The sequence below is a fragment of the Fundulus heteroclitus genome, unplaced genomic scaffold (genome assembly GCF_011125445.2).
Source record: "Fundulus heteroclitus isolate FHET01 unplaced genomic scaffold, MU-UCD_Fhet_4.1 scaffold_103, whole genome shotgun sequence".
Lineage (NCBI taxonomy): Eukaryota > Metazoa > Chordata > Actinopteri > Cyprinodontiformes > Fundulidae > Fundulus > Fundulus heteroclitus.
Genome location: NW_023396499.1, coordinates 310,274 through 334,754, shown reverse-complemented (window position 1 = coordinate 334,754; position 24,481 = coordinate 310,274). Strand labels below are relative to the sequence as shown.

At 41.5% G+C, this 24,481-nt stretch overlaps 2 protein-coding genes across 2 annotated transcripts in view; one reads left to right on the top strand and one right to left on the bottom strand.

Annotated features, from left to right (window-relative positions):
* LOC118558141 overlaps nucleotides 1–24,481 on the bottom strand; it is a 122,992-nt gene that overhangs the window by 39,455 nt on the left and 59,056 nt on the right. The window lies entirely within an intron of this gene.
* LOC118558149 (coxsackievirus and adenovirus receptor homolog) overlaps nucleotides 12,471–24,481 on the top strand; it is a 92,675-nt gene continuing 80,664 nt past the window's right edge. Inside the window, exon 1 of the transcript XR_004928173.1 lies at nucleotides 12,471–12,772. The gene's annotated coding sequence lies outside the window, so the exon portion shown is untranslated. The remainder of the gene's footprint in view (nucleotides 12,773–24,481) is intronic.

Genomic DNA, 24,481 nt, shown 5'->3' with positions numbered 1-24,481 from the left:
CGGACTGCTGTTGTGATTGTTTGAGCTCCTTGTCTTAGTTTTAGTCTTAGTTTGGGTTTTTATCTTAGGTTTGGTCTTTGTGGTTATTTATGTTCTGGATTGGTTTAGTTTAGTTTCTGTCCCTTCCACTTATTTTCTGTCAGCTGGTCAGAATCAGAATCAGAAATACTTTAATAATCCCAGAGGGAAATAGCTGTTTCAGTACAACCGCCATAACATAACAAACATCACAAACATTTCAGGCGGAGATGATTTACTGAGGCCTTGCTGCCAAGGAACCACCTTACACGGTGCTCACAGGGCACTGCCATTACTCTGTGGAAAAATAGAGGCCACCAAAAAAGGAAGGTGGGAGGGACAAAACATGCCTCATACTACTTTATCCTATAACAGGATACAGTTTGAGATATCAAAAAATCTCCTGCATAAAAAGCACAAATAAGACGAGACACATATAGTAGAAGGTAAACATTTGAGAGTAGTCGCGTGTAAGTTCATCAGTTTATATGAGCATCAGTTATGTGTGTCTGTTTGGGTGAAAGTTTTTATATTTCCGTGAACACTCTCCAGAGGCAATTGTCCTTGATGTTATCAGCCGGCCTACAGTTCAGAAAGCACCAGCAGATGTCAGCGGGGGAGAGGGTTGCAGGGTAGAGTTCTGAGCTCTCTCTGCCATAACAATCCAGGAATGATTAGATAGGGAGGGCATAATCCAAATATGTTATTTCTTATGAGACAAGCTGCACTGACTTTCCTGTCAGCTTTAAGTCTTTTGCTGGCTCCAAATGGTGAAATCCAATATTCCAAATTGTTGGGCTTTTCCGCGCTTCACTTCCAGATATTATCCCAAATTCCCCTTGGTTTCCTCCTTCAGCCACTTCCCTTCCCCTGATGACCTCCACCTGTTCTGGCTAATTAGTTTCACTCTGCTCACCTGCTAACCAGCCTATTTAAACCTGCCTCTGTCCTCTGCCAGAACGTCTCAATCCTCACGGTGTGAACTTCCAGCCATTCTTTACTCTTCCTGCCTGCCTGTTCCTGACCTGTTTCTGCTTCCTGTTACCGAGCCAGCCCAACCCCTGTCCGTTTCTGCCTACCTGGATATCGGACCTTGGACCTCGGATTCTGTTAATTCCTGGATTGTCTGCCCGTGAGCTCGACCCTTGCCTGTCCGTACATTGCCGAGCCTGTCTAATCCCCGTGCTTCTGAGTTGCCAGTTTCTCGGACCTTGTGTGGACTGCTACCTCAGAGTCCGCCTCTTCCCTGGATTTTCCCCCGGTCTGTGTCGGCTCCTAGCAGCTCATCCCTCTGGACTCTCCCAAGGACTGTTTCTGTTTGTTCTTTCATTTAATAAACCTCCTTAACGTCAATTTAAGTAATGCTGACGTAAGAATAAATTAAAAACGGACATTTGATTGCTTGAAAAAAGCTGATTCTGAGGAAACGCTGATAGGATTGACCTGGGAGACGCTTTCAACACATCAACATGGAGGATGAAACTAACTTCTAGCTGCTGGTGTTTATCTGCTGCAGTCAGAGATTTCTGACAGTTTTAACTAGTTACAAAAACCAAATTTAGCTAAGCTTAAACGTGCTCAGATTTAATCAGCTGCATTATAGGAAGCTTCTGGCACTCAGCACATTTTTTTAAGTGTTTTATGTGTGATTTTGTTTCTTAATCAGGTCGAGTAACAGAGCAGAGTTTATACCCTGCAGCTTTGTTTTGTATGCCAAAAAGAGCCCAACAGATTTTACTTTCACAAGCGGAACTGTCCTGCTTTTGCCGTTGTTCTCCACTTGATTAATACATGCAAGTAGCTTTATTATGATTTATGCAGGGAATATTTCATGTTATATGGACACTACAAAAAGAAGGTAGAAGATAAAAAAGGAAAAAAAAGTTAAAAGAAGAAAAAAAGGGAGAGAATGATACTGTCATGATGCAGCCTCAAGGCTGCATTCTGAACAGTTCTTGCTCCTTCCCCAGTGCAGCCCTGATTAGGAACACCTGTCAGGCTGCAATCAACCTTGGACTCATTCCACCTGCTCACACCTCTATAAGAACTTACCTCAGTTTGTCCATAGTCACCGGTTCGTCTCCAGTCCTCTGAACATCATGCCTGGCATGGTCCTGGTCCTGGTCCTGGTCCTGGTCCTGGTCCTTTCTGCCAGTTCCTGTACCCCTGCAACCTCCATCTGGTAAATGACTCTGGCTTTCATAATCCACTTCCTGCTGCTTCAATAAACTCTGGAAACCAGCTGTGTGTGTGTGTGTGTGTGTGTGTGTGTGTGTGTGTGTGTGTGTGTGTGTGTTCTGGGTTCATCCAAGACAAATCATGACAGATACAACACCCTCAGTCTGCTTCTTCACCTCCAAAGAGAGATGTAAAAAGAACAGCACGACCAGACGATAAAGTATTAAAGATATAATCATCAAATGCCTTGATACCATCACTGAAGAATATACAGTATTAATCAACATGATAAGTATAAAGTGACAGCTGAAGTTAATAATAGGGGTTTTCTCTAAGTACCTGGATCTAAGCACCTGTAGGTGTTTGTGAGACTGAACTTGTGTATGTAAAGTTTATCCATGAGAAAATTTCTCAATAGTGGTTGTGAAGAGCCAAAGACCCAGAGCATCGAAGCAGACGACAGGGGAACCAAAACCCCAGATGCCCAAAACGACAGAGTAAAGCTGCCCAAGAGGGGCCAACACAGAAAATCTGCCTCCACATCCAAGGAAACCCCCCAACAGCCACAATGCTGGGGAGCTGCGGGGACGAGCCCGTGGATTCTGCCAGCAGCCAGCTACAGCAGAGCGGATCTGGCCATGGGCCCCGGGGAAACCCTGTACTCGGGCAGGGGCCCCTACTGAGCCAAGGGGGGTCAGGCCCCGCAAAGCAGCCGCCAGAAGGACACCCAGCTTGGTGCACCGAGTGAAGCCTGCAGTCTAAATTTACTAACCTGACTCTTGGCAGATGGATTTAGTTCCCCTGTACTTCACACTGCTTCACTGACCCATCTGGAATTGCTGCCAGCATGCAGAGGGATTTTAATACCACATAAAATGGATGACCGAATACCAGGGGTACTCTATACCAGGGTTCTTAACCTTTTTTGAACAAATGCCCCCTAACCATTCCATGGTCCTCGTACCCCCCAACTCCCACTACAAAATAAACAAATAAATAAATAAATAAAGCTTTAAGTGTTCTTGTAGCAAACAGTGTGTTGAGACTGCACGACTTCAACTGACATCGAGTTTTATGATGAGAGAAGCCATTATTTCACTTTAGAATCCCTGTTTTTATTGGATTGGAGCTGTTTTTATTCCCCCAACAACTTGATGTGCTGCTGAGCAAATCTAGCCATCTTACAGTAAATTACAGCAGCGATTTTAAACATTACCTCCAAAATGTTTTTCAAACATATAACAGGTTATGTTTCCACATCACTAAACAGGAGAAACTGGTAGAAATCATGGAAATGTTATAGTCATAATCTAATCCTGACCCCTTGAATTTCTTTAGAAGATTATTCTGAAAAGAGAAGAAGTAGAATTTAAGTCAGACTAAGTCAGTCTACTGAAAGAATGGCCTTACAGCCTTTGAGGATGAATCAATTACAAATTAAAGTTCACATGAAAATATGTTTTTTCTGGTCCCTGATACAGTTTTGTTGGACCTCTGACGTGCGTGAAATGGTAGTTTAATACGAGAAGTCTGAATAGAGGTGGTTCATATTTATATAACAGTTATATTCAAAATATCACAACATTAAACCTAAGGTCTATTAAGCCATCGGGCCTCCAATTGGGGTCCCCAGACCTCCGGGGGTCCGTGAACCACGGGTGTGGAAACCTTGAATCGCATGTTGTCAGGCCAGAGTGTGCACTGCTGAGGAAGCATGGAGGCTGACTGAGTAACACAAAGGACAAATATTTAACTCTGTCCACTTCATCAAGTAAGGTAAAACACAAATCGGCTAAAATTAAGAAGTAGAACAACAATTACATCAAGTAACTGGAAGTAACTGGAATGAGGATCTCATCTCCACCAAATGTCTGATAATTTGTGTATTTCTATATATTTTTAAAAACATACATAACTCCTGATGTATTTAACAGTACAAAAGGCTGCTTTAAAATACTTTCATCATGAGAAATCCTCTTTAGACCCTGGCCTCAAAACGTTTTAGAACCCCTGTATTAAACACTGAGGAACTTGGGAGGTTGGGGGTGGGGGGTACCACTACTACAGAATTTGTCGAAAATTAGTTTTAATGATTTATTCAGAAATACAACATGCACATTTCACGTGATCAACTGTTAACCACTAAAAACAGAAGTCGCTCATGCGTCATTTCTTGAGCTCTTGGCATCAGGAAGCAACTGAAGAATCAGAGGCTGAGGGAAAAAATTAACGCGCTCTGGGGTTAATGAAGCTTTGAAAAATAACTGATGACTGAGACGCTAAGGGAAAACAAACACTATTTTAAACTAGAAGAAAAACTTTACCGGACTAATAGCACTTTATTTAGTGAGAGCTCTGTACCTGGGAAGTCAGTTTTCCCTGAGTGAGCCAGAGCTAACCAGGTTAAGCCGGTTCAAATATTTCGTTGGCATGTGGAGAGCTTGGGTGAATCCTTGTTTCATGAAACACGATGTGGGGAAAGCGAGGAGCAGGAGACGGATCCTCTCCCACAGCGGGGGAAAACGTTGACCTTATGTTACCCACGTTGCACGCTGGAGGTCCACAATGTGGCTTTTGCATCCTCGTCATTCTGGAGATCAATGAGGCTCTCCTGGATTTTGGGCTCACAGGTGGCAGCCGCCTGCTCTGACTGCATCACCCATCAGGAACATCTGCTTCAGGGACCTGAAGCAAATTGTCCTGTTGGCCTTGACTGCCTTCAGGTGGCTAGTGTAGAGCAGCAGGTGGTGATCTGTCAGCTCATCCAACATCTGGGCTGGTACAGTACAAATCATGATACTGTGGCACAGTCATAAACTATTTTATCATGTGAGCAGAGATAAAACATAGCCCAAAGGCTTTTTCATATGCTGAAAGAAGACATAAATTTTTTAGCTTTCTTGAGGTGACAAGAACAAAGTTTGTTCTGGTTACATTATGTCTTTATACACCAAAATTATTGCAGTAAATGTCAGGCGCACTAAGGGAATCCCCTTAGTGGAGATGGCAGTTTTATGTTTATTCAGGAGGAGACGGAGAATAATATGTTTCAAGTGGTGGAGGAAGAATATTTACTGATATTATGCATGACTGAGAGGAGATGGAAATAAAGAGGCAACAGAGGTTGCATGTCCAATTCTGACCAATCACACTTTTCTTTCTTCTTGCAAAATTATAAATAATAAATTAATTGTCAACTCCCGAGGTTTTTGTTGGTAGCTCCAGCTTTCCAAGAAAGCTTCAGATGGAGGCCTTGGAATGGACAATGTCACTCCGTCTCCCTGGAGCTTCAATCTGACCTCGTTCATTTTCCCAAAGAAGTTTTAGAGGTAAAAAAAAAACCTTACAGTGACAGGACCACAGCTGGTCCTTCAAGGATGCGTCAGCCTGGTCAAGAAATTCAATGACTGAATGGAAAAGCTGCACACCCTGGCCAAGCGGCTTCCCTTTGAGAGCCAGCACACCTCTATGTGGAGCAGCAGGTGCTTCAAGGTCTCATCATTTTCCCCACACAGATGTCTGAAGAGCCAATCATTAAGCAGATGTGCTTTTATTTTGTTGATCGCCATGACCGCAACGTCCAGGGACTGATGGAGTGACAGGGACACTTTTTGGCCACCAAGTTGTGATGGTCCAGTATGCAGGACACTGTTAAGACACTGGGGGCTTGCTGCTTCAGCAGGGTGGAGAATCCCCCCGACTAGCTGGCGCTCCATCCATGGCAAAGGCGATGATGTTCATCACCAGGATGTCCCTCTCCCACAGGAACTTAGTCAGGGAGGAGAAGATGTTGTCCACTTTGAGGTCAAGTATTCCCTGAAAAGCAAGTCCTCCACCACGTCACACATAACGGACATTGGCCATCAGGGAGACGTCATTGTCGGCTGTAGAGGTCTCATCCTGCTGGACACTGAAGGGACAGCAGCATAACCTTGTTGCAAAGCTGTTCCTCCGTGTCTGTTGACATCTCCACTGTCATTACTGAGCAGGATGGCCTTGGCGACTGACGCCAGGTGCATGACAGTGGAGATCACCTCCTTTATTGCAGGAAAAACAAAAGACTCCACAAGAGGAGTAGCAATTTTAATCCATTAAACAGTTTGATCCTAAAACCATAAACATCGTAATCACGAATACTAGAAAATTTCTGAAGAAATATGGTGCGTACCATACTGTCAAACATACTAACAGGAAGTAAGAGTGCGAATTTCAGGTTCCCACGGTCTTCACAGCCCCCACAGTGGCCGTGGAAAGGTGCCATGTTAAGTCAATGGAGCGTGTCCCTGACCTCCTAGGAGGTCAGGGACACTCATCATTACCTTTATCATGTGAGGGGCTGAGTAGAATGTGTGATTCTAGTGTCTTTGAAGCATTTCTGCAGCATGTAGCAGAGGCAAAAAGTGTCATACTGCTGGTCTGGGTGCAGGCCTGGTCTCTCTCTCACTCTCCTCTGCAGGGTGGAAGGCGTCAGTTCTTTCTTGCTACAAGCATGGTACATGACCGACCTACTTCTATCTCGTGATTGTTCCAAGCCAGCTCTAATCCCAAGTTTTGTCTCTTCCTTCCTAGTTCCCACCATTCAAGCCAAACGAACCTCCAAGCCTGGACCCTCCTCGACATTCTGATCTCTCCGATCACCAGCCAGCCTCTGCTCTCCTCCTGGAGCCCGCCTGCCTGTCCACCCTCCAACACTCCAGCACTAAAGAGGGAGTCTCAGCACGCACCTGGACCCAGGACACCACCCTCCCAAAGCCAAAGACAAACCTCAAACCCCGTGAATGCAGCAACCTCCACCTTTCCATCTTCTTCGACCAACAATTTACCACTACCCAAATCTTTCTCAGCAGAACCCTGGACGATCCTGCCCGGCACCATTTCCAGAACTCTATTCAATAAACCTTTTTCCTTAACCAAACTCACTGTATCCGTGGTTGCCCATATTCAGAGTCGTTCTTCTCCAAATATGACAAGAAGGGGTTAAAAATGAATGTTTGACACCTCATATAATAGACATGCTTTATCTGACATGGCCCAGATTTGTTGTGGAGCTTTCGCTGTAAAGGAAGTACGGACTCTGTCAAGCAGAAGTTTGTACGACCTTCCTCGAGTTACTTCTGCTTAGCAACATGCTAAGCGTTAGCCGCTAACATGGTTGTTTCCAGTATCAGCGGGTGATGGTACTCTGTCAGTTTGGTCCAAATCCTGTACTGGGAACTGCCTCAAAAAGGGAGATAATACGATTTTGCATGGTTGTTGTTTATTACGTCGCCATGGTAACTCAAAATGGCAGCTTATACAAAAAGAGCACCTGACTGGATGAAGAGGCACTTTTTGACATGTATACTATGGGGGTAAAAATGTAATATCTTTAACCTGCCACACCAAGTTTTGATCCTACAAGTGCCAGTCCTACAACTTAACCAGTGGACCAAACCCCAGCCATATACTTGCATTTGGCGGATGATAACTGTATACCTGCCATTGAAGAGCATAGGGTGAGAGATGGCGGCGAACAGCACTTCGTTTCTCCGGAACCGTAAATGCTATAGACGTAATTTTTTCTTCGTTTATTTCATAATGGATAGGGGAACAAGACAAGCTATGGGTTTTTGCTGGAAATATTGTATGGGACTTTTTGGCATGGTTTTGCGCTATTTACGTCCCCATGGTAAGTGGAAGTGGCGTGAAGTACAAATAGCACACTTCACGTCATCGAGACGCACGTTTTGATATATACTTTGTGGGGGTAGACCCTACGGTTCGGGCTGTATTAACGGTGAAAACCCTTATTAGGTGCATTGTAATAGGCACTGCCCATGCAAATGCTATGGCAGACGCCTAATTATAATTCTATTAAAATACATAAAAAATCACAAAAATAACAATAAAGAAAAGGTTGTGGAACAAGTCATAAACTAAAATGTTCCAAACAAAAATTTATATTTTTCTGTTTTAGTTAGAAAAAGTGATAATGACTTACCCCCTCCCCTCAAAAAACCTGTCTATCAAATATTGACAGTGGTTACAAATAAACAATTCAATCCTCAAGACATCCCAAAGTGGATAAATACTACCTCAGTACTTTTATTCAAGAAAAGCTAAACTATAGAAGTAAAGAAGCAATGTTATTAAAGGTACAGGATAATGGGGACATCTGGTGGAGGAATAACAGAGCTACAGCATCTAGAAACACTGTCCAGTACAGTGATGCTCAAAGTCAGTCTCCAAGACCCGAGTCCAGCATGTTTTACATGTTTGCCTGTTTCAGCACCTCTAAATCACTTGAATGGGCAGTCAGCATATTCCTGGAGAACTTGATAAGCTGCCTCTATGCTCATGAGCAAACCAATGAGCATACTGGAAGCATGGAGGTAAAACATGTGCCATCCGTCCATCCCAGAGATTAATCTCTTAGGGAGCAGAGGGCTCCCTAAGTGAACCTTCTGGGGCTAAGGTTCTTGCTCAGGGACATGGTAGCAGTCTGTGGGATTCAAACCAGGGAATTTGCAGCATTCCCAGGATACACACACAGCCTATTGCAGCCTTGCTCCAGTCAGCAGTCAGAGGTAATATTCCACCACTGTTTGCTAGGGCTGAAAATGCTTTTTAAATCAAAACATAACTTTTGTTTAAAATTATGTTCTATTGTAGCTCTGTAAAAGTTTTTAGCAGCTTAGTGAAAAGGCCAGTCTGTTTCAATTTCCTGAGGAAAAGGAGCATTTGTTGGGCCTTCTCCACCAGGTGGAAGGTGTTCAGAGATGACAAGAGGTCAGAGGAGATGTGGATGTCCAAGCACCTAATGCTGTCCACACACTCCACCACATCCCCCCAGTGGAGGACACAACCCTACAGTGTATCTATGGCATGTGGCACTATGGCTAAAGGCAGTTGTTTTTAAATGTGCTATACAAATAAATTTGATTTTATTTACTGAAGGTCATTAAAAAGAAACACTGGCATGACCCTAAGTGATAGGGGCCTTACCAGGTGCTGCTGACCACCTCAACACCAGTTAAAGTGGCTGAAATTTCACATTGATCCATCTGACGCACTGCAAATGGCTACCTGTTGATCTCTCCAACCCGCAGGGTAATGCCCGGTGTAAAAGGGAGGCTTTGGCTGGAAACCAAAAGGGGGCAGTTGTTTTAAAACTGGTGACGATGGTAAAGATGGTAAAGTCATTGACAGGTATACAGAGATACTTGGCTGCAGTGTTGCAATTATGAAGATGCCACTGCCCACTGAGGAACAACAACACAGAAAATATGGACAACTACAGCAGCGTGAATTGCGCAGATGTTCAATAGATGTTACCATTATTGTTGTTGTTAATATTTATAGCTTGGCTGTGGATGACTGGCAAACCTAGGGAACCAATGGTCACTTAGTCCGACGCTAAAGTGGCAAGTAAAATAAAAATTGAAGTACAAGACCTCGTATGGTCTGACTTTATGGTATAGAGATGCTAAATACATAGCAGGTGACAAAACAGAACAAATTGTTGTGTTTGTATGGCAGGTATGCCCCGGTCCTCTGTTAACTGACCATTGTGCTGTATCAAAAAGTGCAGTGAAAACTGATCACAGATTAGAGAGTGGTCTGGATGCCCCACATGAATTAGTGTGGGGAACAGATGTTGCTGAATACCATAAAATGTAGATCACAGGCCAGAAGGTTTTGGATGCTATGCTCTCTGGATCGGAGTGAGGAAACTGGTGTGGACAATCAAAACCCTGAATTACAGTCTGGCTATGTTCCATAATCCAATTTTAGCTGCACTGAGGGAGGTTAAGCAGGAAATGTGAAGTGTCAGATGAGTTCCCTAGAACCAAATGGTTCTTAACAAGCTCCCAGCTTCTCAAAGTGGTGTGTATGTGTCAAAATGGCCATGTCTTGCTGTTCCTCAGCTAACTCGGCTAGAATCAGAAACAGAATCAGAAATACTTTAATAATCCCAGAGGCAAATTGTTGAAGCACTAGCAGGCTGCTAAAAAACAGCACAACAAGCTTTCAGTCAAACTTACCATCTAAAAAAGTCCTTGAAAACATATATGCCAGGATATGGCGTTGAAAGTGAGGTTTGGTCGTCTCATGGCTGCTATGCGGAGTCCATTTGGCATTTCTTTGTTACTTCAGAGATCAGAGCTCTTTGGCTTTGATTCCATGTTGGTGAACTATAAAATCTCAATTAATCATTCTTTTTCCCAAAGAAATCATGTGAACGAATAAGCCTGGTAATGACACGTCTGCACCATGTGTTTAACTTTAAAAAAAAAAAAGAACTGAAAATAAGCGCAGTGATGAAGGTGGTTTTCCAATGCCCAGGTGTCCCACATAGCAGTAGGGACGAGTCCCTGCTTCTGTACTACTCCCCTCTGACTTGTTATTATGTAGTGTCTTTATTGCAATCGCTGAAACCGAGACATTACAAAACTCCTTTATTCTTTAATATCATAGGGTTGCTCAGTTAATTGAAATTTCACCTTTCTCAAGTGAAAAACAGATCTTGATGAGAAACATTTGAGGCTAGAGCTGGGAATGCCCAGGCCAGCAACAACACATGCATTATTTAAGGCAAAGGTTTAAGCCTTTGTGTTAAATAATGTTTGTGTTTAATGGCAACAGGTGTCATGGGGGATCTTAAGACCCTTCTGAAAATGGCTGTGTCCCCCCTTATTCCAACCCCTCCCATGCCCAGCATCGTTAATGATTATGGATTCGTATTTTGTGGTTGCTTGTTTATCTGAGCCAAAGTCAGATCAAATCGCTCTTTTTGCTTTCATGTCTATGAAACTGGCCATGGATATGTGTCACACATTTGGTAGAAAAAAAGCCGTCCCATGGACCATCAGCTTCTTTATTGTGCAATTTGATTAGTCCGACTTCAACACGTTGCCACGCTGTACTGATACTGTGTCACTGAATACTGACACCTGCTGGACTTTAAAAATCCCTACAAGCAACCTAGTTGAAAGAGTTAATTGACACTGATTTGATGACCTAGTATACAGAATAACATAATTTAAGTCATTTTATGTTGCATATTTTCATTTAAATTTAAAATATAATTGATGTTTTAGATACAGACAAATAATGTGAACCTGTATCACAACTTAATAACCTATATGTAAACATGTTGTGAATGAGGATGCTTGTGGACTTTTTTTTAGTTATTCCCACGTTTTGAAATTGATTTTTGTTTGCTGCTCACACGGCACAGATGAGGCTGGAGTGTAGAGAAACTGTAATGAAAGGCGGAAAAGGTTTGGATAGATTGTCTTTTGTTTTTTCCAGTATATAATAGGATCCTGGGACCTAGCAATATTGCCCTCTGCCAAGGATCTCTGCACCTCCTGGATGCCTTCAGCTGTGGACTTTTGGTCTGCCTGCCCACTTCGGTGTCAACATGTTGCCAAAACGTTGTCTAAAAAGTACAAATTGGCATTTTAGTACATGATTTACAAACAACAAACAAATTATTGTCAGCAGTGCAACTTTGTGGAAAGTTTTCATTAATGTAGTGACAGGTAAGAGCCAAGTAAGCCTCCATGTTTACAGATGTCCACATGTCAGCGGTTATACTCACTGCCACAGCCTGCTGTCATTCCTTTTTCACTCGTTCCCATTCCTCCTTGTACTTTTTGGCCAACATTTGTTTTTTATTGAAGAGGAGGGGACCCAGGATGGAATAATTAACTGATTACTAATAATAGTTATAATTATATAAATTTTATTCAGAAAGAAAGTTAGTTGAAGACAAATAACAAATAAGACAATATAGACTAAAACAATGTAATTTAAAACAGGTACCCTTACACCCTCCGTGGTCTCAGATTTCGACTCACCTGGGTTGTAGCCAGTGTTTCTAGTAGGTTATAGCAGAGTCCAAAGCCCTGAGTCTACAGCGGCATACCGCATCCCTCTTATTTCCTCCAATCATTTTGATTGCACATTCCAAACTTTTACGTGGAAAGTGATTTCAGGCCTCATTTTGTGCTCACACAAGCCTTAGAAATTAGACCCCTGGACTGCAGCAGTTGAGAGTCAAAAGGAATTTAGAAACAATTGCTGTAATGCTAAAGTTTTTTAGCAGTCAGCTAAATAAAATGAAATATAGAAATGAGTCCAGAAACAGGATGGATTAGTCAACCAATAAGAAGTTTATTTAGAACCAGTTATGTAAAGGGACTAAAAGGGGGATTAGGAGTCATGCAAGAGGAATTGGGAGATTTGTTTCTCACAGAAGGCTTCAGTCAAGATCCAGGACAGAGAAGTTTAGCTAAAGAGGAGAAGACCTGGAGCTCTGACTGAAGGTTCAACCTGGGAGGCTGAAGATCTGAGGCCTCAACCTGTTTATCTTCTACCAAGAAGCTGTTGTTACTCAGGGGACTGACAGGAGGAAAGCTCTTCATATTAAAACAATATGAAAAGCTTTCAGGACAGGACCTGTTGGGATCTGAATACAACAACCAGTCCCATGGAAGGAAAACTGGTTTTATATGAGGCAACCAAGGCAGCTGATCAGTTGATGGTTCAACACTCAGTCACTGACTGCTGGGAGCTTCTTCTGACAGAGGTTGGTGTCTTTTACTATTTTACGATAAAACAGGAAGCAAAAGTAGGTTAATTTTACATTTAGTCGATGATCAAAGTGATTAAATCTCTACATTTTAAAATCCAAGTTCGGAATTCAGCAACTAAATTTTAGTTTCCTTTCTCATTTAACCCTGAGGCAGCTGTGGTTAGGCCAAAAATCATCATACATTCTATTAGATTTAGGTTAAAGTTGTATTTTTACCAAAATGTTTCTTCTGGGAATTAACTGAACATTTCAGGGCGGCTCCACCAGAATCCTGACGTTAAACTGATAAAAACACCTGAACTCAAGGTTAAGGTGATGATGAGGAGGGGTATGAAAAATGTTGGCCCTGACTGTATTTATCATAAATATAACTCAGACTCTGAACAGTTTACCTGGTTTAATGTCTGTAACTCCCTGTCTGCTGCTCTGGGCTTCATTTAAGATGTAAATCAGCTTCACTCTGACGTTTTTGTCAGAGTTTGAAGCCGATTTGTTGTTTACCTGGAGAAAATGCTTCAGATTAAACCTGCTACTGCTGATGAGTTTATTACAGATGAAGAAAACCGTCTTTACTCAGGAAACAAACTCAGTTATATTTCTGGAGTTCAGGCTTGTTTCTCCAGACTCACGTTATTTACATGAAGGCCACAGACGCAAGCGCTCTGGCCTCTGATATCCGGGCGTTGACCGTCTTTACGTTCTAGTTAAAGACTAAAGATCTCTGATAACTTTTAAAGAAGGTAAACTTTGGGTCAGACACCAGTTTGTTGGTTGATTTAAACATTCTTTACTCTGTTGGGCCTGAAACCGATGGTATAATTTTTTCTACTATGTCAGTCTGACGCTCCTCCTTTTTCCGGATGCTAGTGCAGCTAACAAGGCCTCGATTTAACCGTCGACTTCTCTCGACTAGAAACACCTTTGGCTAAACAAACAATTTAAACTCAGCATTAAACTATTCAAGCAGCTGAAGAAGCAAATGGCTGCTGTTCTAACTGCATCTCTCGTGTTGCCTCTGCTAGTTTTCACCTTCAATGTTTTTGCTGGTGAGTTTGATCTTAGATGATAACAAAGGATAATATTTTGATGTGAGATGTTGTGATTTAAAATATTTCCCTTTCTGTAAAAAATTCTTAATTGATCTATTGCTGATTCTTCCCCCTAATTTATTCCTATATTTCACTATTTCATCCTTTCCTCAATCCAATCTGATAAAACCTATTCTGGAACCATGTTGTTCGTTTATGATGAATCAGTTTATTTTTATTAATTATGGTGACGAAAAAGTTGGAGAATTTAAAATATCATCTGCTCCTTAAAGTATTGGCAAAAGTATTTTTTTAGCAAAAAATATATTTTTCTCTATATTCAATTCAATTCAATTCAATTTTATTTATTTATAATTCCAACTCATGAAACATGTCATCTCAAGGCACTTTACAAAGTCAAAATCAATCAGATTATACAGATTAGTAAAACAATGTCCTATATAAGAAAACCAGTCGATTGCTTCAAAGTCCAGACAAGCAGCATTCACTCCTGGAGAAGCGTAGAGCTACAGAGAGAGTCGTCTGCATTGTCATTGGCTTTGCAGCAATCCCTCATACTGAGCAAGCATGAAGCGACAGTGGGAAGAAAAACTCCCCATTAAAATAAAAACAGAATAAACAATAGTAAAAAAACTGTTGGAATAAAATGTAGGAAATAATAGAAAAAAATAAAACATGAAAATAGAAACTAAAAGCAAATATTAAAACTAGTTGGACTACATATTTAAACTAATGATGTTTCAGTAGAACAGTTTAACTGTAGCAGTCAAATGCAATCCTAAACAAATGTGTTTAACTCAGGCTTTCAGCACTTTTACAGTTTTCTGGGAGTTTGTTCCAGATCAGTGGAGCATAGGAACTAAATGCTGCTTCTCCAGGTTCTGGTTCTGCAGAGCAGGCTGGAGCCAGAAGACCTGATTGGTCTGGAGGGTTGATACACTGATAACAAGTCTGTGATATATTTAGGTGCTAAGCCATTCAGGGATTTATAGACTAACAGAAGGATTTTAAAGTCTATTCTCTGAGATACAGGGAGCCAGAGGAAGGACTTTAGAACTGGGTCCATGTTCTCTATGTTTTTAGTCTTAGTGAGGACTTCAGAACCGGGTCCATGTTCTCTACGTTCTTAGTCTTGGTGAGGACTTCAGAACCGGGTCCATGTTGTGATAAATGGTTCTGTTTTGGTTCTATTCTCATGCTTGAAACGGTGCAATCTTACAAACTAGGGGAGATCAGGACCCTTAAACCCTGTAACTCTGAGTCTCCTCTGCAGCTGAATGAGATTTATTGTTCCATTACAGCAGACAAGGAGTAGAAAATATCTGATGGAAAATGTCTCCTTGGTAAAAACCAACACCTGGTTGGTATGAAATGTCCTGCAGTAACTAGAACTTCTTCATCCACAGAGTCTGATATAAAGCAAGTAAAACTGTAAAATAAAAGTCACTGCAATGTATGTTTTACTGACCAAAACGGACAAATACGTCAGCAAACTGGAACCTTTTGCCCTGATATCAAAGCTAAATTGGGCTGATATTCACTGGACAACACCTGACAGACTGGTAGTTATTTTATTAAATACATGGCTCACAAAATTAAAGGTAACACTAAAATAACACATCCTACATCTCAATTAATAAAATATTCTCATTGAATAACTTTATTATTAACACAGTGGAACTGATACAGAAGGAAATAACAAAACAAATATCAATGTAAATCTACATTATTACACCATGGAGATCTGGATATTGATTCATACTCAATATAAAAGTGGAAAATAAAATGACAGGGTGATTAAACGTCAGTGAATATTCCTCAAGACAAGTCAGAATGAGGCTCAGCAGCGTGTGTGGCCTCCACCTGCCTGTAGGACCTCCCTACAACTCCTGATGAGGCGGAGGATGGTCTCCTAAGGATCTCCTCCCAGACCTGGACTAACATTCACCTGGACAGTCTGTGGCATTGGTGGATGGAGACATGATGTCCCAGAATTGCTCAGCTGGATTCAGGTCTGGGGAACAGGAGGCCGGTCCATAGCATCAATGTCTTCATCTGGAAGGAACTGCTGACACACTCCATGAGGTCTACCGTGTCTGCATTAGGAGGAACCAGGACCAACCTCACCAGCAGATGGTCTCACAATGAGTCTGAGGATCTCATCTCTGCACCTGATGGCAGTCAGAATACCTCTGGCAGCACATGGAGGTTGTAGGCTCCCAAGGAAATGCCCCCCACACACGCCATGACTGAACAACTGCCAAACTGGTCCTGCTGGAGGATGTTGCAGCAGCAGAGCGTTCTCCACGGCGTCTCCAGACTCTGTCACGTCTGTCTCATGCGCTCAGTGTGAACCTGCTTTCATCTGTGAAGACCTCAGGGCATCAGTGGAGAATTTAATCTTGGTGTTCTCTGGTAAACATCCTGCACCGTGTTGGGCTGTAAGCAGAACCCCCATCTGTGGACATCAGGTCTTCATACTCTCATGGAGTCTGTTTCTGATCCTTTGAGCAGACACATGCACATTTGTGGCTACTGGAGGTCATCCTGCAGGGCTCTGCCAGTGCCCCTCCTCTTCCTCCTTGCTCAAAGGTGGAGGTAGATGTCCTGCTGCAGGCTTGTTGTCCTCCTACGGCACACGTGTCAAACTCAAGAGTAATATCATGTCATAAATTAGAGGCATATATCCTTTTAAAGTGTATAAAGTGGCTAAAACTGAGCCTCCTGTAGAGAATGTTGATTTTTTTAACTGTGCAATAAGAGCATCCTGCCACTAGATGGCAGTTTTCCCACAACACATGAAAACAACCCAGAAATGTCCAGAAAGAGAAGTGATGCAGAATGATGATTTTAAACTGTAACTCACACCAATATCAACTTTTTTACAGATAAATAGGGCCTAATGTGCTACTTTTATGTTACTGTGCATTTTTTCATGTTTCAATGTGAACTAAAATTAAATGATCAAATCGAAAGCATCATCTATACAGGAGCAATCGGCCCTTTTAATAATTTCATGATGCCAAAGTGGCCCCATATAGAAATTAGTTTGACACGCTTGTCCTACGGCCTCATCCACGTCTCCTGATGTACCGCCTGTCTCTTGGAAGCGCCTCCATGCTCTGAACACTACGCTGACAGACACAGAAAACCTTCATGCAGCCATCTATACATATAGTAAATGTGTTAGACATTAAATGAACAGTTATTGTGAATAATCAGAGCTCCTCTCTAACTTCTCTGCTCTGTGTTGTTTTCTCTCCTGCAGGTCAGAGAAACATCACAGCAGAACCAGGAGACAATGTCACTCTGACATGTAGAGCAGCTGAGAACAAAGATGTTATAGTTGTAGAGTGGAGGAGAACTGATCTGGAGTCAGATCATTATGTTCTTGTGTACAGGGACAATCAGTTTGATCCAGAGGGTCAGTCTCCATCCTTTAGGAACCAGGTGGATCTGCTGGACGTGAAGAATAGAGACGTGTCTTTGGTTCTGAAGGACGTGACAACTGATGATACAGGAAGCTATGAGTGTCGAGTCGTTCAGAGAGGAAATAATCACAGGAAGAGATCTCATCTGGACACTGAGCCCATCTGCATCATTAACCTGATAGTTAAACCAGGTGAGTCTGTCTGTGGATCAGAAGCTCCTGCAGCTTCCTGGTTGTTGATGGAAGAGAGAAACAGATCAGATGTTAGATGATGGAGATGGACAGAAAGACTTCAATGAATCCTGGTTTTCATTTCTGACAGAACCATCCTAGAACTGAACAATTTGACAGTTTTCTTCCAGAAAGCCCAACAGAAATGTAGAACGTCATCCAGCTGCTTTGATTTAGTTCAAGAAGCATCAGATGCTGCTTTGCTGCTGCTAAAATCATCTATTATTACAGTTCTACTGATGTGCTCTAAGACATTTATTTATTATTGAAGACATAGAAACAAATGTGGAGAATCAGAAGATAAATTAGGGCTGGCAGTGACTCTGTTTAAAATCAGTCTCCATGTCATTCCAGTCATTTACCAATCAGCTGATTTCAGGTAAAGATGCTGAAATCAATGCAGAATAAAGTCTATTTCAGTCCCCAGTAGTCAGATATCAGATATGTAGAGCAGCATCATGTGATCTGCTCCTGGCCAGCACCAAGATAGACTCCTGGCTTTCAGAGAACAGCTTCTGGATCAGAGGATTGTTGCTGTTCTGGAGCAGAACAGCAACAATCCTCCAGAACTTTCCTCAGGATCCTGTTAAAGGTGGAGAAAGATTTCTACCATCAAGCTGTTTAGTCACTTTAAGCAACATGACAAGCTGCAGAGCTGCACTACAAGGTCACCTTCAAGAACTGCTGCTATAGTCTGCTGCTGTCTACAACATTTATATGTACACTTTATATGTACATCTCCTACTGCAATATGTACACTTTATAGTATGTCACCTACAGTGATATGTACATTTTTCACCTCAGAAAAAATGCGACTTATTATAATGTAATGTTAAAATTATTATTAAAACCATTTGCAAATATAGCTTCCAGACTCATAATGTGAAATTAGAAAAATAACTTTCAATCTCCCATCTCCAGGCTGGGAGGGTCTCAGTCAGAGACCTCTCCCCCAAGAAAGTCCCTCTTGCTGGGTCAGAGTGCTTGACTGGAGCCCCCCTTCCGGAATTCTGAATTACCATAGGCACCAGCCACCATACCATAGGTCCCGCCTGCCTTACCATAGGCACCAGCCACCATACCATAGTTCCCACGCTCCTTACGATAGGTCCGCAAAAAAATGCCACTTTTTATAATATAATGTTAAAATTATTATTAAAACCGTTTGCAAATATAGCTTCCAGACTTTTATATGTACGTCAGCTACCGCGATATGTACACTTTATATGTACGTCACCTACAGTGATATGTACATTTTTCACCTCAGAAAAAATGCCACTTATTATAATATAATGATAAAATTATTATTAAAACCGTTTGCAAATATAGCTTCCAGACTTTTATATGTACGTCAGCTACCACGATATGTACACTTTATATGTACGTCAGCTACCGCGATATGTACACTTTATATGTACGTCAGCTACCGCGATATGTCCACTTTATATGTACATCTCCTACTGCAATATGTACACTTTATATGTACGTCACCTAGAGTGATAGGTACATTTTTCACCTCAGAAAAAATGCCACTTATTAAAATATAATGATAAAATTGCTGGGTCAGAGTGCTTGACTGGAGCCCCCCTTCTGGAAGTCTGCCTTACCATAGGCACCAGCCACTATACCATAGGCACCAGCCACCATACCATAGGTCCCACCTGCCTTACCATAGGCACAAGCCAGCATACCATAGTTCCCACCCTCCTTACTATAGGTCCTCAAAAAAATGCCACTTTTTATAATATAATGTTAAAATTATTATTAAAACCGTTTGCAAATATAGCTTCCAGACTTTTATATGTACGTCAGCTACCGCAATATGTACATTTTATATGTACGTCAGCTAGAGCGATATGTACACTTTATATGTACATCACGTACCGTGATATGTACATTTTATATGTACGTCAGCTACAGCGATATGTACACTTTATATGTACGTCAGCTACAGCGATATGTACACTTTATATGTACATCACCTACCGTGATATGTACATTTTATATGTATGTCAGCTAGAGTGATATGTACACTTTATATGTACGTCAGCTACAGCGATATGTAGACTTTATATGTACGTCAGCTACCGTGATATGTACATTTTATATGTACTTCAGCTACCGCAATATGTACACTTTATATGTACGTCACCTACCGCAATATGTACACTTTATATGTACATCACCTACCGCGATATGTACACTTTATATGTACGTCACCTACCGCGATATTTAAATTTTATATGTACGTCCGCTACCGCGATATGTACACTTTATTTGTATGTCAGCTACAGCGATATGTACACTTATATGTACGTCACCTACCGCGATATGTACATTTTATATGTACGTCAGCTACCGCGATATGTACACTTTATATGTACGTCACCTACCACGATATGTACACTTTATATGTATGTCACCTACTGTGATATGTACACTTTATATGTACGTCACCTACAGTGATATTAACATTTTTTACCTCAGAAAAAATGCCACTTATTATAATATAATGATAAAATTATTATTAAAACCGTTTGCAAATATAGCTTCCAGACTCCTAATGTGAAATTAGAAAAATAACTTTCAATCTCCCACCTCCAGGCTGGGAGGGTCTCAGTCAGAGACCTCTCCCCCAAGAAAGTGCCTCTTGCTGGGTCAGAGTGCTTGACTGGAGCCCCCCTTCTGGAAGTCTGCCTTACCATAGAAACCAGCCACTATACCATAGGCACCAGCCACCATACCATAGGTCCCACCTGCCTTACCATAGGCACAAGCCACCATACCATAGTTCCCACCCTCCTTACGATAGGTCCTCAAAAAAGTGCCACTTTTTATAATATATTGTTAAAATTATTATTAAAACCGTTTGCAAATATAGCTTCCAGACTTTTATATGTACGTCAGCTACCGCAATATGTACATTTTATATGTACGTCAGCTAGAGCGATATGTACACTTTATATGTACGTCACGTACCGTGATATGTACATTTTATATGTACGTCAGCTACAGCGATATGTACACTTTATATGTACGTCAGCTACAGCGATATGTACACTTTATATGTACGTCACCTACCGTGATATTAACATTTTTTACCTCAGAAAAAATGCCACTTATTATAATATAATGATAAAATTATTATTAAAACCGTTTGCAAATATAGCTTCCAGACTCCTAATGTGAAATTAGAAAAATAACTTTCAATCTCCCACCTCCAGGCTGGGAGGGTCTCAGTCAGAGACCTCTCCCCCAAGAAAGTGCCTCTTGCTGGGTCAGAGTGCTTGACTGGAGCCCCCCTTCTGGAAGTCTGCCTTACCAAAGAAACCAGCCACTATACCATAGGCACCAGCCACCATACCATAGGTCCCACCTGCCTTACCATAGGCACAAGCCAGCATACCATAGTTCCCACCCTCCTTACGATAGGTCCTCAAAAAAGTGCCACTTTTTATAATATATTGTTAAAATTATTATTAAAACCGTTTGCAAATATAGCTTCCAGACTTTTATATGTACGTCAGCTACCGCAATATGTACAATTTATATGTACGTCAGCTAGAGCGATATGTACACTTTATATGTACGTCACGTACCGTGATATGTACATTTTATATGTACGTCAGCTACAGCGATATGTACACTTTATATGTACGTCAGCTACAGCGATATGTACACTTTATATGTACGTCACCTACCGTGATCTGTACATTTTATATGTATGTCAGCTACCGTGATATGTACATTTTATATGTACTTCAGCTACCGCGATATGTACACTTTATATGTACGTCACCTACCGCGATATGTACACTTTATATGTACATCACCTACCGCGATATGTACACTTTATATGTACGTCACCTACCGCGATATTTAAATTTTATATGTACGTCAGCTACCGCGATATGTACACTTTATTTGTATGTCAGCTACAGCGATATGTACACTTTATATGTACATCACCTACCGCGATATGTACATTTTATATGTACGTCACCTACCGCGATATTTAAATTTTATATGTACGTCAGCTACCGTGATATGTACACTTTATATGTATGTCAGCTACAGCGATATGTACACTTTATATGTACGTCACCTACAGTGATATTAACATTTTTTACCTCAGAAAAAATGCCACTTATTATAATATAATGATAAAATTATTATTAAAACCGTTTGCAAATATAGCTTCCAGACTCCTAATGTGAAATTAGAAAAATAACTTTCAATCTCCCACCTCCAGGCTGGGAGGGTCTCAGTCAGAGACCTCTCCCCCAAGAAAGTGCCTCTTGCTGGGTCAGAGTGCTTGACTGGAGCCCCCCTTCTGGAAGTCTGCCTTACCAAAGAAACCAGCCACTATACCATAGGCACCAGCCACCATACCATAGGTCCCACCTGCCTTACCATAGGCACAAGCCAGCATACCATAGTTCCCACCCTCCTTACGATAGGTCCTCAAAAAAGTGCCACTTTTTATAATATATTGTTAAAATTATTATTAAAACCGTTTGCAAATATAGCTTCCAGACTTTTATATGTACGTCAGCTACCGCAATATGTACAATTTATATGTACGTCAGCTAGAGCGATATGTACACTTTATATGTACGTCACGTACCGTGATATGTACATTTTATATGTACGTCAGCTACAGCGATATGTACACTTTATATGTACGTCAGCTACAGCGATATGTACATTTTGCACCTAAAAAAATGCCACTTTTTATAATACATTGTTAAATTTATTATTTTAACTGTTTGCAAATATACCTTCCAGACTCCTATTGTGAAATTGGAAAAAAAACTTTCAATCTCCCAATTCCAGGCTGGGGGGGGGGGTCTCAGTCAGAGACCTCTCCCCAGGAAGAGTGCCTCTCGCTGGGTAAGAAAGCTGGAATTATGCCCCCCCTGCTGGAGCTCTGTCAAACAATGGCTGAGGCTCTCTTTGCTTCAGAGAATAAGTGTCTGCACCCCTGGTATGGCTGAGTAGAGCTACTCCTGTTGACTTCCTATCCACCCCATGCTGGAAGAAGTTTCCGACCGTCGTGCCCCTGGTATGGCTGAATCAACATAAAACTGCTGTCTAAATCAAACAGGACACTGACTAAGCTAGATGACTCAATATATTTTACTACTATGAAATGGGAGGAGGATTTATCAGTCAGCTTTGAACAAAACATCTGGGCTCAGATATGTCTAAGAACTTTCAAAATGACTAGAAACACCAACTTACAACTAATACAATACAAAATCCTTCACAGAGTACACTATACAGGACACAGATGGTTCAAGATGGGTTTTGCACAATCTAATATCTGTCCACAGTGCACTGGCAATCATCCTGATAATTATATTCATGCGTTATGGTTATGCACACCTGTTCAGAGGTTTTAGTTACAGATATGTAAGGACTTATCAAAGTGCCTAAGTTGTAAAATTTCACTTTCCCGATCAGTTTGCTTGCTGGGTAACTTAGAGGAAAGCTCTCCGGATGAAACAGTAGTTTGCAGGGTTTTCACTGCCTTATGCATCGCAAAGAAAACTATCCTCATGAATTGGAAAAGTAAGGAAAATCTCAGTATCAATGAGTATAGAGATCTTTTGCTGGATCATATTAATCTTGGAGTGCGGCACCTAGTGGATCCGACTTGGTCGTCTTGGAGTCTGGGCCGGTGTACGCCCGGGTGTTTGGCCCGGGCCGGGGCCTCTGGTGAGCTGGGGGGCCTTGACTAAGACAAGGAGCTCAATCACAACAGCAGACCGAAGCTCTTTTCCTCCCCACAATAGAGTTCTTTCTGTTGACTTCATGAAAGGCCAAGGAAGAGGAGCTGGGTGCTGTGATTGAGGATATCCGTATGAAGCCCAGCCCTTAAAAAGTAAATAAGTCTGGTTGTTACTTCTTTTTTTCTGAGACAAACAATGTTACAGCGCCACTTACTGTTTATCACCCAGACAGACCTGCAGCAGCTGAGCATCAGTCAGAAGCTGCTTGTCCTCCACTTTCATGTAAAGTTGGTCTAGAAAGTTAATGGTCCCTGCAGATCAGTCCAGTTCTGGTCTGAACTGAGGCGCCAGCTGATGTTGGTCAAACTCAGTGTTCATCAGAACAGCTGAGGCTGTATTATCATTTCCTTTGTTTTCTTAAAGAAAGAGAAAAAAGAGTGAAAATCGAGAGACTTACTGTCAGAAATTATCATTGTGAGGCAAAAAAATTATTTAAAATATTTCTACATTAGGAGCAGCTATAGCCACACTAAAAGCACATGAAGGGGGAGAGCAAAAATAAAACAACAAAGAACCAAACAGAAAATCAAATTTGTACAGAAACAGCTGCCACTGCAGAAGCAGGTTTCCAACCACAGCCTCTGTTGCAGCAGAAAATACTGCAGAGACCTGCTTAATCAAAACTGAGCCACTTCCTCCTAGCTACCCAACTCTCACGCACACAGTCTGAGTTTTGCAACCTTCAATCCATGTGTTCATGTGCTGGTTCTGGATTAACTCTGGCCTGCTGACCATGATGGACACACAAATCCACTAATTACTTTCTAATCAGTGTATGCATCTTTCCAGGCAAAGTATCTGTTGGTATTGTATTAACGCTTTTATGTTGGAATCTCTCTGCTTTATGTACCCCATGTGAAGCTAGACAGACATGGATGTGCATAGGTGCCAGAGTAGAGGAAACCACAAAACAGAGGTGTTTACAGACAAAGATAAAAGGCTCATTACAGAGGAAACCAATCCATTGCAGGTTTAAAGGATTGTTTCAAGATGACGATGAAAACACCCTTACTGTGTCTGCTGGGTAAGTTAAATATATTATTATAAGTCAGGGTTATTTTTTCATAACAACCAACGGTTTAAAAGCCAATTATGTGTCTGTCTTTGGTGTAAAATGAACAGGAAGCTGTTGGTGAAGATCTACATACAAATACTCTGTTTATGGGTCTGATGTCTTTGTAAAATCAAACCTAAACCT